Raw genomic sequence first — 10260 nt, 5'->3', positions numbered from 1 at the left:
ACTACGGTTTACAAATGCACATAGGACAAAGATCGTACATTTTGGAGAAATGTCCTCTGGTCTGATGAAACAAAAATTGAACTGTTTGGCCATAATGACCATCATTATGTTTGGAGGAAAAAGGGGGATGCTTGCAAGACGAAGAACACCATCCCAACCATGAAGCACGGGGGTGGCAGCATCATGTTGTGGGGGTGATTTGTTGCAGGAGGGACTGGTGCGCTTTACAAAATAGATGACATCATGAGGTGGGAAAATTATGTGGATATATTGAAGCAACATCTCAAGACATCAGTCAGGATGTTAAAGCTTGGTCGCAAATGGCTCTTCCAAATGGACAATGACCCCAAGCAAACATCCAAAGCATACTTCCAATTTCAAGGTATTGGAGTGGCCATCACAAAGCCCCTGGGCAGAACTGAAAAAGCGTGTGTGAGCAAGGAGGTCTACAAACCTGACTCAGTTACACCAACTCTGTCAGGAGGAATGGGCCAAAATTCACCCAACTTATTGTGGGAAGCTTGTGGAAGGCTACCTGAAACGTTTGATCCAAGTTAAACAATTTAAAGACAATGCTACCAAATACTAATTGAGTATATGTAAACTTCTGACCCACTGGGAATGTGATGAAGAAATAAAAGCTGAAATAAATCATTCTCTCTACTATTATTCTGACATTTCACATTCTTAAACTAAATTGGTGATCCTAACTGACCTAAGACAGGGAAATTTTACTAGGATTAAATGTCAGGAATTGTGGAAAACTGCGTTTAAATGTATTTGGCTAAGGTGTATGTAAACTTCCGACTTCAACGGTATAGTGATAAGAATACTTGTCCACTGATTCTGTCTAGGCTGTGAGTAACAGTAATCACTGTGCAGCTCTCAGATGTCTTTCTAGATGCAGCCTATTGAGTTGTGAGCCTCTGAGTGGCTCGTATCAAAGCCTCTCAGTTTCCCATCCTTACTTAGTTTTACACAGCTATCTCTTCGCAAAGATCCATTCTCTCTCAAACTACTGGGGAATGGCATCAGAGTGAATGGCGGATGTTTTATGTTTTTTTTATGCATCGACAGGACAGAACAGCAGAATCCGGTGGGTGTCTCTTTAATAACAACAGCTGGTGTGGAATCTGTAATATTAAGGACGATTCGAGGTTCTACTCACCTGAGTTAGAATACCTCATGATCATTTGTAGACCATACTATTGACCATAATATTTTCGTGGATGTCTATTTACCACCACAAACCGATGCTGGCACTAAGACTGCACTCAACAAGCTGTATAGGGCCATAAGCAAACAAGAAATTGCTCATCCAGAGGCCGCGCTCCTGGTGGCTGGTTCTTTTAATGAAGGAAAGCTCAAATCGTTTTACCTCATTTCTACCCGCATGTCACCTGTGCTACTAGAACAGGGGTGTCAAACTCATTCCACGGATGGCCGAGTGTCTGCAGGTTTTTGATTTTTCCTTTCAATTAAGACCGAGACCAGGATTTCCCAAACTCGTTCCTGGGGGCCCACTCTAGGTGCACATTTTGGTTTTTGCACTTGCACTCAAAACTGATTTAAATAACCAAGTTTGGGAAACCCTGACCTAAACAACCAGGTGAGGGGTTCCTTACTAATTAGTGACCTAAATGCATCAATCAAGTACAAGGGTAGAGTGAAAACCTGCAGACTCTCAGCCCTCCACAGAAAGAGATGGAGATGTGAACTAGAGGATAAGATTTCTAGATCATCTTTACTCCACATACAGAGATAAATACAAAGCTCCCCCTCGCCCTCCATTTGGCAAATCGTACCATAACTCTATCCTCCTGATTCCTGCTTACAAGCAAAACATTTAAACAGGAAGTACCAGTGATGCGCTCAATACGGAAGGGGTCCGATGAATTGGATGCTAACCTACAGGACTGTTTCGCTAGCACAGACTGGAATATGTTTCGATTCATCCAATGGCATTGAGGTGTTTGCAACATCAGTCACCAGCTTCATTAATACGTATGTTGGCGACATTGTCCCAATAGTGACCATACATACACATACAATGCCTTGCAAAAGTTTTCACCCCCTAGGAGTTTTTCTTATTTTGTTGCATTACAACCTGTAATTTAAATGTATTTTTATTTGGATTTCATGCAATGGACATACACAAATAGTCCAAATTGGTGAAGTGAAATTTAAAAAATAACTAAAATAATTTTAAAAAACGGAAAAGTGTTGTGTGCATATGTATTCACCCCCTTTGCTATGAAGCCACTAAATAAGATCTGGTGCAACCAATTACCTTCAAAAGTTACATAATTTGTGAAATAAAGTCCACCTGTGTGTAGTCTAAGTGTCACATGATCTGTCACATGATCTCAGTATATAAACAGTCGTGGCCAAAAGTTTTGAGAATGACACAAATATAACTTTTCACAAAGTTTGCTGCTTCGGTGTCTTTAGATATTTTTGTCAGATGTTCTATGGAATACTGTATAATTACAAGCATTTCATTAGTGTCAAAGGCTTTTATTGACAATTACATGAAGTTGATGCAAAGAGTCAATATTTGCAGTGTTGACCCTTCTTTTTCAAGACCTCTACAATCCGCCCTGGCATGAAGTCAATTAACTTCTGGGCCACATCCTGACTGATGGCAGCCCATTCTTGCATAATCAATGCTTGGAGTTTGTCAGAATTTGTGGGTTTTTGTTGGTCCACACGCCACTTGAGGATTGACCACAAGTTCTCAATTGGATTAAGGTCTGTGGAGGTTCCTGGCCATGGACCCAAAATATCGATGTTTTGTTCCCTGAGCTACTTTGTTATCACTTTTGCCTTATGGCAAGGTGCTCCATCATGCTGGAAAAGGCATTGTTCGTCACCAAACTGTTCCTGGATGGTTGGGAGAAGTTGTTCTCGGAGGATGTATTGGTACCATTCTTTATTCATGGCTGTGTTCTTAGGCAAAATTGTGAGTGAGCCCACTGAGAAGCAACCCCACACATGAATGGTCTCAGGATGCTTTACTGTTGACATGACACAGGACTGATGGTAGCGCTCACCTTGTCTTCTCCGGACAAGCTTTTTTCCGGATGCCCGAAACAATCGGAAAGGGGATTCATCAGAGAAAATGACTTTACCCCAGTCCTCAGCAGTCCAATCCCTGTACCTTTTGCAGAATATCAGTCTATCCCTGATGTTTCCCTGGAGAGAAGTGGTTCTTTGCTGCCCTTCTTGACACCAGGCAATCCTCCAAAAGTCTTCGCCTCACTGTGCATGCAGATGCACTCACACCTGCCTGCTGCCATTCTTGAGCAAGCTCTGTACTGGTGGTGCCCCAATCCTGCAGCTGAATCAAATTTAGGATACGGTCCTGGTGCTTGCTGGACTTTCTTGGGCACCCTGAAGCCTTCTTCACAACAATTGAACCGCTCTCCTTGAAGTTCTTGATGATCCGATAAATGGTTGATTTAGATGCAATCTTACTGGCAGCAATATCATTGCCTGTGAAGCCCTTTTTGTGCAAAGCAATGATGACGTCACATGTTTCCTTGCAGGTAACCATGGTTGACAGAGGAAGAACAATGACTCCAAGCACCACCCTCCTTTTGAAGCGTCCAGTCTGTTATTCAAACTCAATCAGCATGACAGAGTGATCTCCAGCCTTGTCCTCGTCAACACTCACACCTGTCTTAACATAAGGATTTTTTAAAATGATTTATATGTTTACATTTACTTTTGATACTTAAGTATATATGGATTACTAGGACAAGTACTCAGAGCATGTGCTGACCAGCTAGCAAGTGTTTTCACTGACATTTTCAACCTCTCTCTGACCCAGTCTGTTACAAGCAAATTATCATAGTCCTTGTGCCTACGAACGCCACGGTAACCTGTCTAAATGACTACTGCCCCGTAGTACTCATATCTGTAATGCTTTGAAAGGCTGGTCAAGGCTCACATCACCATCATCCCAGAAACCCTGAACCCACTCATATTTGCATATTGCCCCAACAGATCCATAGATGACGGCATCTCTTTTGCACTCCACACTGCCTTTTCCCACATGGACAAAAGGAACACCTACAATGGGGCAAAAAAGTATTTAGTCAGCCACCAATTGTGCAAGTTCTCCCACTTAAAAAGATGAGAGAGGCCTGTAATTTTCATCATAGGTACACTTCAACTATGACAGACAAAATGGGGAAAAAAATCCAGAAAATCACATTGTAGGATTTTTAAAGAATTTATTTGCAAATTATGGTGGAAAATAAGTATTTGGTCAATAACAATAGTTTATCTCAATACTTTGTTATATACCCTTTGTTGGCAATGACAGAGGTCAAACGTTTTCTGTAAGTCTTCACAAGGTTTTCACATACTGTTTCTGGTATTTTGGCCCATTCCTCCATGCAAATCTCCTCTAGGGCAGTGATGTTTTGGGGCTGTTGCTGGGCAACACGGACTTTCAACTCTTTCCAAAGATTTTCTATGGGGTTGAGATCTGGAGACGAGCTAGGCCACTCCAGGACCTTGAAATGCTTCTTACGAAGCCACTCCTTCGTTGCCCGGGCGGTGTGTTTGGGATCATTGTCATGCTGAAAGACCCAGCCACGTTTCATCTTCAATGCCCTTGCTGATGGAAGGAGGTTTTCTCTCAAAATCTCACGATTACATGGCCCCATTCATTCTTTCCTTTACACGGATCAGTCGTCCTGGTCCCTTTGCAGAAAACCAGCCCCAAAGCATGATGTTTCCACCCCCATGCTTCACAGTAGGTATGGTGTTCTTTGGATACAACTCAGCATTCTTTGTCCTCCAAACACGACGAGTTGAGTTTTTACCAAAAAGTTTGATTTTGGTTTCATTGGACCATATGACATTCTGCCAATCTTCTTCTGGATCATCCAAATGCTCTCAAGCAAACTTCAGACGGGCCTGGACATGTACTGGCTTAAGCAGGGGGACACGTCTGGCACTGCAGGATTTGAGTCCCTGGCGGCGTAGTGTGCTACTGATGGTAGGCTTTGTTGCTTTGGTCCCAGCTCTCTGCAGGTCATTCACTAGGTCGCCCCGTGTGGTTCTGGGATTTTTGCTCACTGTTCTTGTGATAATTTTTTACCCTACGGGGTGAGATCTTGCGTGGAGCCCCAGATCGGGGGAGATTATCAGTGGTCTTGTATGTCTTCCATTTCCTAATAATTGCTCCCATAGTTGATATCTTCAAACCAAGCTGCTTCCCTATTGCAGATTCAGTCTTCCCAGCCTGGTGCAGGTCTACAATTTTGTTTCTGGTGTCCTTTGACAGCTCTTTGGTCTTGGCCATACTGGATCCTGGACGTCCTGTTGGGCCGCCTACAGGTGGTGAGGGTTGGCTCTGACACATCCTCCACGCTGACCCTCAACACGCTGCCCCTCAGGGGTGTGTGCTTAATCCCCTACTCCACTCCCTGTTCACGCACAACTGCGTGGCCGTGCACGACTCTAACACCATCATTAAGTTTGCCGATGACATGACGGTGGTAGGCCTGATCACAGACGACGATGAGACAGCCTATAGGCAGGAGGTCAGAGACCTGGCAGTGTGGTGCCAGGACAACAAGCTCTCACTCAACATGGGCAAGACAACATGGGCAATACATCACTAAGGAGGTATCATGGTCCAAACACACCAACACAGTCCTGAAGAGGGCACGACAATGCCTCTTCCCCTCAGGAGGCTGAAAAGATTTGGCATGGGCCCTCAGATCCTCAAAAAGTTCTACAGCTGCACCATTGAGAGCATCTTAACTGGCTGCATCACCCCTCGGTATGGCAACTGCTTGGCATCCGACAGCACGGCGCTACAGAGGGTAGTGCGTACGGCCCAGTACATCACTAGGGCCGAACTCCCTGCCATCCAGGGCCTCTATACTAGGCGGTATTCAGAGGAAGGCCCTAAAAATTGTCAAAGACTCCAGCCACCCAAGTGACCACAAGTGGTACCGGAGCACTAAGTCTGTGATCAAAGGTTCCTGAACAGCTTCTACCCCCAACATAAGACTGCTGAACAGTTAATCAAATGGCTACCCACACAATTTACATTGACATACTTAATTATTTATTACCTTAATGGTTTTGCACTGACTCCCTTGTTCTGGCTCTATGCACACTCACTAGACTCTACCCACACATACTACACTGACACACACACAAAACACACATGCATATTGATGCCACATTCACACACTCACACATTCACACTTCACATATGCTCCTGCTACACTGTTTATTATATATATTGATTGACTAGTCACTTTTACCCCTACCCACATGTATACTGAACTAAAAAATGTATGCAACATGCAACAACTTCAGATATTTTACTCAGTTACAGTTCATATAAGGAAATAAATGCATTATCTATGGATTTCACATGACTGGGCAGGGGTGGGAGGCCTGGGAGGGCATAGAATTAGTTTTCCCCCACAAAACAGCTTTATTACAGACAGAAATAATCCTCAGTTTTCTCAGCCTGATGTGGAGGTCCTGGACTTGTGGTCTGCTGATGTGAGGCCGGTTGGACGTACTACCAAATTCTCTCAAACACTGTTGGAGGAAGCTTATGGTAGAGAAATGAACATTCAGTTATCTGTCAACAGCTCCGGTGGACATTCTTGCAGTCAGCATGCCAATTGCATGCTCCCTCAAAACTTGAGACATCTGTGGCTGTCGCGGCCGTCGAAAGAAGAGTACCAAAGCGCAGCGTGGAGAGCGTACATATTTATTTTTATTAGGATGACGCCGACAAAAACAATAAACCCTTTATTGTTTTATAAACAATGTTTAAACAACCGTGAGGCTTTAGGGCTAAGTGCCACAAACAAAGTTAACTTCCCACACTGAAAGGAGGGAAAGGGCTACCTAAGTATGGTTCCCAATCAGAGACAACGATAGACAGCTGTCCATGATTGAGAACCATACCCGGCCAAAACATAGAAATGCAAAACATAGAAAAATAAAACATAGAATACCACCCCACATCCCACTCTGACCTATCCAAATAGAGAAATAAAACGGCTCTCTAAGGTCAGGGCGTGACAATGGCATTGTGTTGTATGACAAACCTGCACATTTTAGAGAGGCCTTTTATTGTCCCCTCATGTTGTTTCATCAGCTTCTTGATATGCCACACCTGTCAGGTGGATGGAATTTCTTGGCAAATGAGAAATGCTCACTAAATGGGATATAAACATATTTGTGCATAAGATTTGAGAGAAATAAGCTTTTTGTGTGTATGCAACTTTTATGGGATCTTTTATTTCACCTCATGAAACATGGGACCAACACTTTACATGTTGGGTTTATATTTTTGTTCAGTATACATACTGTATTACCTGAATTACCTCAACTACCTCGTACCCCTGCACAAAGCCTCTTTGTTTTTCCTTGGTAGGCCTACAATGTGTTAAAACGCTCTGAATAATTCCCTTCTGTTATGTTACTGTTATATGTTCTGGTTCTCATTGGGAATGTTTGGTTTTTCCTCCTGGCTTTCATCCCTTTTCTGTGGAACGCTGCGTGTTCCCTATTCTTCAGCTTGCTGTTCTGTTTATTCAGATAACGAGCGCAGCCACTCACATCCTCCCTACAGAGACACACTGAAGGATTTTATTCTGAGACTACTACGTGTGTCCCAGTTTTAGCAAAATGGCCTATTTGTGTACAGCAATCTCTCACTACAACACCTCGCCCCAAGGCTTGGGTTATTTTAAACAATGTGTGTGTAGGTCCCCCAGTGTGTTATTATCAGTATGCATGTGTCGTGTGTGTGTGTGTGATGTGTTGCTTTGGGAGGCCAACTCTCGCTCCACTCATCTGTCAGCTCTGTGGGGTTGCTATGGGAACTATAGAAGGACACGCAGAAGTAATGAGCATCCCATAATTGTTTAAGGTGACCTTGAAGATTCCATTAAGGTTGCATATGTGCACGTGTGCTACGCATGTGTGTGCAGATGTGTGTATAAAGTTAATTTAATTCAGTTGAAGTAAATGAATACTTAGTGGATACCCTGTGAATAGTTTCATGATGCACCACTGCCCCAGTCTTTCCCCTACCTGTCACTTCTCCATTCTTTCTCTCCATCTCTCTCCTAGCTAGCTGTCTCCTGTCACCAGTCCAGGGAGCTTCCACCTGCCACTGTCTGTCTGCCATCATCATCTGAATACCCTCTCCCCTGGGACTGAGAAACCGCTGCCTGTGGAGGACTGGAGTGGCAGCCAACAGATACAGGGTAGCATATAATCTCCCCCACACTTGCCAGCTCTGTCATTGCCATAATGGACAGATTTTCATCATCACCATAACAACCAGGTGTGTAGTGTGTGGCATTCTAAACTGGGTGGTTCGAGCTCTGAATGCTGATTGGCTGAAAGCTGTGGTATATCAGACCGTATACCACGGGTATGACAAAACATTTGCTTTTACTGTTCTAATTACATTAATAACCAGTTTACTCCGCGTTGCGTCGTGCCTAAGAACAGCCCTTAGCCGTGGTATATTGGCCATATACTGTACCACACCACCTCACGCCGTATTGCTTAATTATAGTGTAGCATTATAGTGTGTAAGTGTATACATGTAAAAAAGCTCTTGCCAAGTGGTCTAGACCTCTATTCCCTCTCAATGGTTAGTTACATCATCCTTGATTGCTGTTGGTGTAGAAAATTGTTTTATACGTCTCACCAGGTGTGAACACATTAACTGATCAGTTAACACGTTCCAGGAAGAAATGAAAACCTGCAGGACTCTCCAGGAACATTATTGATTGCTCCGAGTCCTCCTCACCTTGCTCTCATTTGTCTGAATAATTGGCTCTCATCCACCACAGTAGTAGCTGCATTGGAATGTAAATTCATAACCTGCACATGGGAGAAACAACATGAACTTTCAAGCAGAACAGAGATTTCACTGCTATATTATAGTTACAGTACCTTGACATTTATCTCCAATGTTCATTCGTGTAAGAATCACTGGCCAATTTATTCCATATTATTCATAACTCTAAAGTTTGTGTTGAAAAGGCTGGCACAGGCTAACATTCCAGCCTTCCCCTTCAGGCTTTTGCTTCTTACGTATGTCTTCATTTCTAGATATTTCCCCTGTGGCGGAGTAGCGACTGAGTCGCTGTCCACTTTCATGTGGTGCTGAACTTCAGAATTTTGGTTCTGTCACTGTTCGCTTCAATGGTGGTGAATTTCGGCTCTGCTTCCTATTACAAATTACACCCTCGGACCTTCAGGAATTTCTTACCGACACCAATGGAGTAAAAAAAACGAATAATTATCAGCTCCCATTCAATCAGCCCACAATATCCACACTTCGTCATGACACATTAATATCTTATCGCCTGTTGAAACCTGGGATTCCTACTTTACTTGTAACATTACTGTCCTTTACATTCATTGAAATATCCTCAAACTTTGTTGCGCTCCTCAGAATTGAAGGCCAAGCTATTCTTCTCTCTACAATATTCATATCTCCATGAACCTAGGCCAAACTATTCTTCTCTCTACCCCCATTCATATCTCCATGAACCTAGGCCAAACTATTCTTCTCTCTACAATATTCATATCTCCATGAACCTAGGCCAAACTATTCTTCTCTCTACAATATTCATATCTCCATGAACCTAGGCCAAACTATTCTTCTCTCTACCCCCATTCATATCTCCATGAACCTAGGCCAAACTATTCTTCTCTCTACCCCCATTCATATCTCCATGAACCTAGGCCAAACTATTCTTCTCTCTACAATATTCATATCTCCATGAACCTAGGCCAAACTATTCTTCTCTCTACCCCCATTCATATCTCCATGAACCTAGGCCAAACTATTCTTCTCTCTACCCCCATTCATATCTCCATGAACCTAGGCCAAACTATTCTTCTCTCTACCCCCATTCATATCTCCATGAACCTAGGCCAAACTATTCTTCTCTCTACCCCCATTCATATCTCCATGAACCTAGGCCAAACTATTCTTCTCTCTACCCCCATTCATATCTCCATGAACCTAGGCCAAACTATTCTTCTCTCTACCCCCATTCATATCTCCATGAACCTAGGCCAAACTATTCTTCTCTCTACCCCCATTCATATCTCCATGTACCTAGGCCAAACTATTCTTCTCTCTACCCCCATTCATATCTCCATGAACCTAGGCCAAACTATTCTTCTCTCTACCCCCATTCATATCTCCATGAACCTAGGCCAAATTATTCTTCTCTC

The sequence above is a fragment of the Oncorhynchus keta genome, chromosome 21 (genome assembly GCF_023373465.1).
Source record: "Oncorhynchus keta strain PuntledgeMale-10-30-2019 chromosome 21, Oket_V2, whole genome shotgun sequence".
NCBI lineage: Eukaryota > Metazoa > Chordata > Actinopteri > Salmoniformes > Salmonidae > Oncorhynchus > Oncorhynchus keta.
Note: the sequence above shows the minus strand (reverse complement) of the source record.